General features: G+C 44.0%; 1 non-coding gene across 1 annotated transcript; it reads right to left on the bottom strand.

The window, feature by feature from the left end:
* Nucleotides 1–8239: 8239 nt before the first annotated feature.
* Nucleotides 8240–8311, bottom strand: TRNAQ-UUG (transfer RNA glutamine (anticodon UUG)). The gene has a single exon. It is a non-coding gene; the product is annotated as a tRNA-Gln (tRNA).
* Between the last annotated feature and the right edge of the window lie 243 nt (nt 8312–8554).

Below are 8554 nucleotides of genomic sequence, written 5' to 3'. Positions count from 1 at the left end.
CTCTTCAAGTTCATCTCAGAGATGGGCTATTACTAGCTCTGTTCTGATGTCAGAGGTAATCCTCAGAGCAAGGACAGGCTGGATCACTAAAACCCACAGTTAGCCAAAAAGCAGAGTGGAGATACCATTGACTAGGAAAATGTTCTCAAGGCAGTCGAGAAGGGGAGGGAAAATAAAAGAGAATCCAAGGATCGTAGACAGTTCACCAAGACACTGGACCATCTCTTGCTGCCTGTTAAGTAAACTAAATTCCATTCTCAGGCTCTGTATCAACTAGTCTCTTCTGGTTACTTAAAGAATCTTTGGATGACAGCCCAGGATGTCCAGGGTTGGGGAGGGCAGGAAGGACAGAGAAGGAAGATTGAACCAGGGAATGCTGGTTCAGTTCAGTTCCTCAGACTGGTCCTATTGGATAATCCTAAAGAGAGCAGCCCTGCTCCACTCTTCCACACCTCCTTCATCTCCAGCCCATGACAGCTAGGCAGATTGGGTAAGGAGGTGGGAGCTGGGTTGGGATGGGTGGGGAGGGGAGGGAAGAGGAGCTAATTCCTAAGCCTCCTAGTATCTGATCCTGGGCTTTGAGAAGTTAGTATCCCTCTGATCCTTAAACCTGTGGGGAAATTTAACCAGAGCTATTACCCCCAGTAGAGAGAGGCAGAGGATAAAGGAGCCACCCTTCTCTTCCCCTGCCTAATCCCTGACCTCAAGGAGCTCCCAGACTGAAGAGGGAAGGCACAAGACATGAATCTCAGACTAGGATCTAGGTGGGAAACAAGATTCTTGTCTTTGTCCCTGTCTGAGGGCTTGGGATAGGGGAGAAGAAGGATAGGAAGGGAAGGTCACTTCAGAATAATATTTCTTTTCACTTCAATCACTAATCCAAGGCAGAGAGAGACAACATGTCAAGTTCAGACCCATGAATGTAGATTGAATCAGGGTTAAGGTGGGCAAAAAGAAAGAGGAGACATGGGAACTGGGGGCAGCTACATGGCTCAGTGGATTGAGAGTCAGGCCTAGAGTCAGGAGGTCCTGGGTTCAAATCCGACCTATCTGACACTTCTAGCTGGGTGACCCTGAGCAACTTAACCCCTTACCACTCTTCTGCCTTGGAACCAACATGCAAGATTGATTCTAAGATGGAAGATAAAGGTTTAAAAGAGAATGAGAGAGACATGGGAGTGGGAAGTCTATTCTTCTCTCTGAGTCCCGGTTTCCTTTATGGAACGGATTGAGTTAGATAATTCCAAAGGTATTTTTCAATTCTATCATTCTGTGATTCTCAAAACAAGGACATTCTGGAATCCCATCTGGAAAGCCAGCCTTGGCAGAAAGGCATCGTCCACAACTGAGAGATCTCCCTAGGCAGCAATAGGTGAGAGCATTCTGCCCTCTGCTGTTCAGTCTTTATACCTGAGCGTAGGGGTCCTGTGGCCCTCTCTGAACCAAATCTTATTAGCAGATCTATGGCTCGGCTCTATTTTTGTCCCCCTTCTCTTAGTCCTCCTTTCAGGGCTCTTCCACAGGGATATTAATTTCAATCTTGAAAGGACTGGTGGTGATTTCAGTGCAGCCAGTACGAATACCCTCTTCACTGATCCAAATCATAATCTCTATATGGCTTGAGTCTTTCCCCCCAAAGTAGCCAATAACGGAGGAGTTACCTTGAATGCAACTAGGCTGGCCCTCATTCACCAAGTATAGGACTCATCACTGGTCCAAGAGTCTATCAGAGCCTGGGGTCAGCAGAATCTTTGAGAATATAGGGTCTCATTGGCACAATAGTGAGGTGATCATAGTAGGACTTCAGTGGACTGCTGCAATAAAATAGGAGAGAGGATCCCAGGTGGATGAGAGGGGCAAAGGGAAGACTTTCACCACCTCAGAGAAGGAAGAGTCCATAGGGGAAGGGAGAGGATTGGTAATAGGGACACACTTGCCCCCTTACATTGGACCAAGTATCTCTAGGTTCTGCCTATGGTTTTGAAAATACAAAAGAATCATCCTCATATGATATTTCATAATATTTCCCCCCAAATCTTGCTCTGACCTAGAATTTTATTCCAGAAAAATCTCCAAATTCTAATTAAGTTTGCAAAGAGACTAGGTCTAAGAATGAGAGGATTCTGTGTTTGAGGAAGGGAGAAACATCATAGGATTTAGAGATAAATGGAACCACCTGTATATCATTGAGGTACCTAGGTCTTAAAAGAAAGACACCTTAGCCCTGGCCTTGACTTGGGGAATGATGAACAAGGCCATAATTGAAAAAGAATGTATCTAGAAATTTTAATTTATGGATTTTTAGAGTTGGAAGAGCCTGCCTCTTTTTGAACCCAACCTTTCTTCCACCTTAGGGATGTCTCCCTTCAAGATGCCCTTGACAAGTTGACCAGCCAGTCTCTGCTTTTTGAATCATATTACTTGAATACTTTCAGGGATAGAGAATTTGCTCCTTTGCAAGGTATCCCATTCCATTTTAGGAGGGTTCATAATCACAAAAGTCTTCCATACATAGAGATGACTTGATATTCCATATATAAGGATGAAAATAAGACAGTCCCTTATAACTTGAAGAAAATATGAGGTAAAGGCTTTTCTTCACATTTGGAGGTAAAGAGGTAAAGAAAGTTGAATTTATCCCAACTAGTAGCATAATTAAAAAGTCTTCCTAACTGGAGCAAAAATAGGGTAGTTAGGTGGTACAATGATAAAGTGCCAAACCTGGAGTCATGAAGGCCTGAATTCAAATCTGACCTTAGATACTTATTAGCTGTGTGACCCTAGGCAAGATAGCCCAATTGCCTCATTAGCAAAATGAACTGGAAAAGGAGATGACAAATAACTCCAGGATCTTTGCCAAGAAAACCCCAAATGGGGTCACAATGAGTTGGACAAGCCTGAAATGACTGAACGACAATCTGAGAAGGACAGGTTCCTCCTTCACAAGACTGCCAAAGTGGTCAATGACCCAGCACACACCAAGAACACTTGCACTTGATTCAGTCTGGGGAATTAAAAACATAAAAGAATCATCTTCATATAATACTCCATAAATTTATCATGAAATCTTGCTTCCATCTGGAATTTATTTCAGGAAAATCTCCAAATATAGTTTAAATATAGAGCTCTTGTCTCATTTCCCATCAAAATGCTTATCTTCCAAAATTCATGTGACCCAAAAAGAAAATACACTGCCATTATTGCTTAGGTACATTTGCTTTAAGAACCAGAAAGGCAATAAAGTCCAGTGCTGAGAATTTCCAAATTCTTGTTCAGCTAAATCATCTCCTCAATGACTCCTGCCTCATGACCCCAAGGATTAAATGAGGTGGTGAGGTCTGGACTCCTAGTCCTGAATAACCTTTTCTTTTTTCATTAGTTAATGCCTCCCCCCATCCCTGGCCCTTTAACTCTTTCTTTCTGTCCCAGTAACAACTCTAAGAGGGAAAAGGAAGGGCTTGGCAAATATGAAGTATCTGAGGCCAGATTTGAACCTGGCACTCTACTATGTCACCTAGCTGCCCCACTAATGCCTTATTTTGACCTCTCTGGCCCACCTCACAGTTTAAAATGCCTTTTATTTTTTACTTAATGTAGAATTGATGCTAAATAACGGATTAAACTACTGTAATTACTGGTATTATAATAATCATTTTAAAGGATAGCTAGATAGTTTGGTAGATAGAGCACAAGATATGGAGTAAGGACAGATCTGAGTTCAAATTCTGCCTCAAATACTTCTTAGCTGTGTGATCTTAGGCAACACACCTTGGTTCTATTGTCTGTAAAATGGGAATAATAATAGCAGCCATGTGCCAGGGTTATTGTGAAGATCATACGAGATTGCATTTGTAAAGTGCTTTAGAAACCTTAAAAATGCTTCTTGTTCAGTTGTCTGATTCTTTGTGAGCCTGTGGACTGTAGCACACCAATACTGTCCATGGCATTTTCTTGGCAAAGATATTGAAGTGCTTTGCCATTTCCTTCTCCAGTAAAATGCTTGCTTTTAGGGCAGCTAGGTGGTTTGGTAGATACAGTCCTAGACTTGGGACTGGGAGGACCTGGGTTCAAATGTAGCCTCCAATGCTTCCTAGCTGTGTCACTCTGGGTAAATCACTTAACCCCAGTTGCTTGGCCTTCATGGAGCCTCTGCTTTAGAAAAGATACTTAATATTAGTTCTAAGATAGAAGGAAAAAGTTTAGAAATAAAATGATTGCTATTGTGACTTGTTGCTTACTTAAACTGAAAGTATAGCATCCCCCCTCCCCCCCAATTTGGAAAGGCTCCTTTCCTAAGTAGGAGCCAGGGGTTTTATTGCATTAAATCCTTTTGTTTGGACGTTCAGAGTTTTCTTTGAAATATGGCTACTTGTAAGCTCATAAAACAGCATGCCAAGAGATTGACCGGTTGTGGATTTTTCCTCCTTGTAATTTTGCAAAAGTCCTTGCCCTCACGTTAAGATAATAGTGCTTTGTCTCAAGGTTATTCTTGGTTTAGCTGAGCAGACTCCAAGACCTGAGATAACCTCCACCTCTGTTCATCATTCTTGAGAAACTTAAAAGAAGCAGTCCATCACACAGTTCTTCCAACGACTATAGGCACTACCAGCAAAGACTGCTTAGACTCTAAGTCTTAGAGCCTTGATTATGTGGCAAAGTCTAATTGCTCCAGAGACTAAATCATTCCAAAAGATACAACTGACCAGGAGCTCAGGCATATGCACAATGGTCAATTACCATTTTAAGAATACTTGACCACCAGGGTCTTTCTAACAAGGAGTGAAGTTTTCCCCTTATATAAATAAGAGACATTTGTTCCAAATGGCAGTTGAGTCAAAGACTTTTGAGTGCCAGGGCAGCTATGTGGCTCTGTGGTATCAGAGCTGGAGTCAGGAAGACCTGAATTCAAATTCAGATTCAAACACTAATTGTATAACTAATGGCAAGTCACTTAACCTTGTTTGCCTCAGTTTCCTCATCTGTCAAGTGAGCTTGAAAAGGAAATGGCAAATTACTCTAGTACAGTGATGGCAAATCTTTTAGGGATCGAGTGCCCAAACTGCACCCTCACACACCATGTGTAAGCTGCCGCTTTACCATAGACAGGGGAGGGAGGAAGTGCTCCCATTGAGCTGCTGGGCAGAGGAGCAGGTGAAGTGAGAAATGTCCTCAGGCATACATGGAGAGGGGGAGGGGAGCAGTCCTCTCCAGCATGACATGTGGGGTTGAGGGTGCAGTTTGGGCACTAGATCCCTAAAAAGTTCTAACAGGTTTGCCAACATGACTCTAATATCTTTGCTAAGAAAACAGCAAATTGGGGGAAGAGGGGGTGGGTCAGGAAGAAGCAGACATGACTTAACAAACAGCAACAACTTCCAGTTGTCACATGGATCCTGGTATCATTATGGAGAAGGTTTGGGGTGGAAAAGAATCTCTCCAGTTCCTGGGAAAGTCCTAGATTGGGTTATTATTATTTTTTAAGATCCCTACCTTTTGTCTTGTAATCAACACAGTATCAATTAGAAGACATGAGAGTCATAAGGTCTAGGTCAGCATTGGTGAATCTTTTAGAGACCATGTGCCCAAACTGCACCTTTAAACCTCCTGTGAGCTCCTTGAATTACCCCAGAGAGTGGAGGGAGGAAGTGCTTGAATTGGTCTGCTGGACAGAGGGGGCAGGGCATGCAAAAAAATGTGGAGAGGAGGAAATCAAGCAGCCCCCTCTGGCACACCAGGGTATCTGTGCCATGTCTTCAGAAACACCAATCTAAGCAATACCTGCTATCAATTCTAAGGCAGAAGGTAAGAGTTTAAGGGGGTGGGGGGGCAGATTTGGAGCAATTCACCATTTCTTTCTCTAGCTCATTTGACAGATGAGGAAACTGAGGCAAACAGGGTAAAGTGACTTGTCCAGGTCAACACAGCTAGTAAGTATCTGAAGTTGAATTTAAATGTAGGTCCTTCTGACTCCAGGGCCAGCATTCTATGCACTGTGCCACCTAATTGCTCTCCCAACCATACACCCCCCAAAAGAAAAAAGAAACAAAAATCTTTATAGGCTGAATTTAAGGAGATAAAATTCAGTTAGAGCCAAGAAAACAACTTCACAAGTCTAAAAACAACAACAAAATAAAAAAATAAGGATCTGAGAAGACTCCTTCCTGAGTTCAAATCTAGCCTCAGACTCTTACTAGACAAATGACCTTGGGCAAGTCATTTAACTCTATCTCAATTTCCCCATCTGTCCAATGAGTTCTAGAAGGAAGTGGCAAACCACTCCAGTATCTTTGCCAAGAATGGGTCACTGAGTCAGACATGACTGAACAATAAGTACAGCCAAAAAATCGAATGAGATCTTGGACAGTATTATGAGATATCTGGTTTCTGTAAATAAGTTACAGTGTTGATATACTCTGACCTAATCAAACCGCATTCACCTGTGAACTGGAGAACAGGGACAGTTTTTTAAAATTTCTGGATGCAAACATCCCTAGTAGTTAACCCCGATAGCAGATGATAGTCACTTAATAAATGCTTGGTTAGGGTTGTTTTTTTTTTTAACTCTTACCTTCTTAGTATCAATTCTAATATAGAAGAGCAGCAAGGGCAAGGCAAAGGGGGGGTTAAGTGACTTGCCTAGGGTTACACAGCTAAGAAGTGTCTGAGACATTGATAGGGTCAAAGAAATGTTAGGCTCTGACCCAAGGCCTTAAATTTGTGTCACATGAGTATTGATTGAAGGATCTGGGAAGTTTTAGCCTAGATAAGTGGATGCTATAACATGGGAAAGAGAATCAGCATTTTGTTTGGTCTTGGGGGAAGAATTGAAGCAATGGGTGGGAGTTGAAAAGAAGGAAATTTAATCAGAAGGGGCTAAGTGACTGAGGTTAAGTGACTTGCCCAGTGTTGAACAGCTAGGAAGCTTCTGAGGTCAAATTTGAACCTAGAACCTCCCATTTCTAGTCACTGAGCCCCCTAGCTGCCTCCCTAACCTTCTTAAAGGCTCATTTCACATGCTGCCTTCCAAAGGAAACCTTACTTGTCTTCATCTTCAAATGATCTGTTTACATGCTGTAGCTCCAATTCTACTGAATGTAAGTTCTTGGAAAGCAGGGACTTTCTATTTCATTAGTTTTGAATTTATTTTCCTAGCGCAGGACACACAAAGCACCATACTGCTTTACACAAAGCAGGTAATTAATATTTGTTTTCCTAGCTCTAGGCTAATAAGTGCTTTTGCTGTGGGGTCTTAGTGACCCCATTTGGGGTTTCTTGGCAAAGATCTTGAAATGGTTTGCCATTGCCTTCTCCAGCTCATTTGACAGATGAAGAAACGGAAGCAAACAGTGTTAAGTGACTTGCCAGGGTCACACAGCTAGCAAGTGAGTGAATTTGAACTCGGGTCTTCCTGACTAAATAGGGTTCGCTATTCACTGCGCCATCTAGCTGCCTACCTAATAAAATGCTATTTACAATCATTAAATCATTCAATTAATCAATCAATCACAAAAATTTTGTCTTTGGATTGAATTGGAGACACTCAAACTCCTGCTTGCTTGATACTGAGAGATTAAGTAACACTCTGCTTGCCTGACAGAATGACTGACGGACACCCAAACATCCAAACAATCCCACGGGAAGATCTCTTTCCCTTCCCGAGGGACAAAGTAGGAGGGAGGGCTGTGGGGGAGGGTAACACCTTACAGCCAATAGTAGGAAGCGAATGGGGAAGGAGACACCCTCCATCTCTTTTGGCCAATGGAAACTGCTGGAACGTCCCTCATTTCCACGCCCCTCCACCCATCCCAGTCCCCCTGCCACCAGGACAGTTGCCACAGGAGTATCAGCGCTGCACGAGAGCCAATAAGGCACGAGGGGCGGGACTTCCCTTGAAACCAATGGGCGCTGCTGTTCCCTGCAGGAAACAGCCTCCGTATCTTTCGGATTCCTTCGGGTGCTCCCTAGGGGTTAGGAGAGGGGTGGGTGGAAGAGGGGCGGGGGAAAGAGGGAGGGGTCAAATTGCTGTCTCGTTGCTCCCCCAGGCATACTTTCCTTCTAATCCCTAGCGCTTGCGCAGTAGAGCCCTTCCCTGGAAGACGAAACGAAAGCGTCTTAAGGGAGGGAGAGGACGCCCCAAACTGCAGTCCAGTCGGTCACCGGGGCAGTTGCATTGTTCGCCATGACCGCAGCCTGCAGCGGGGTCCCAAAACTTTAATTATGGGATCCAAAAAGACTCCTGAGGTCCCACCGAGATTTGAACTCGGATCGCTGGATTCAAAGTCCAGAGTGCTAACCATTACACCATGGGACCCGCTGGCTGTAGGAAGCGGCCGGCAGCCTTCTCAAGCAGCACAACCAATTGGGCTGCTCTTCCCCCAAGTGGTGGCATTTCCCTGGGGCAGAAATGGAACCTCCGGGACCAGGACGCTCAAGAAGGAGACAGCCATCGGCATTCGCAGGAGGAGCTGCAAGAAAACTTCCCTGAGCTCCTACAGCAGCAGCAGCCTGGGCGCGCTCCAAGGGGCTTCCCGGAGGAATGAGCTCTTCTTCCCAC

The sequence above is a fragment of the Monodelphis domestica genome, chromosome 2 (assembly GCF_027887165.1).
Source record: "Monodelphis domestica isolate mMonDom1 chromosome 2, mMonDom1.pri, whole genome shotgun sequence".
Classification (NCBI taxonomy): Eukaryota; Metazoa; Chordata; class Mammalia; order Didelphimorphia; family Didelphidae; genus Monodelphis; species Monodelphis domestica.
This window is presented reverse-complemented; position numbering and strand designations above follow the sequence as displayed.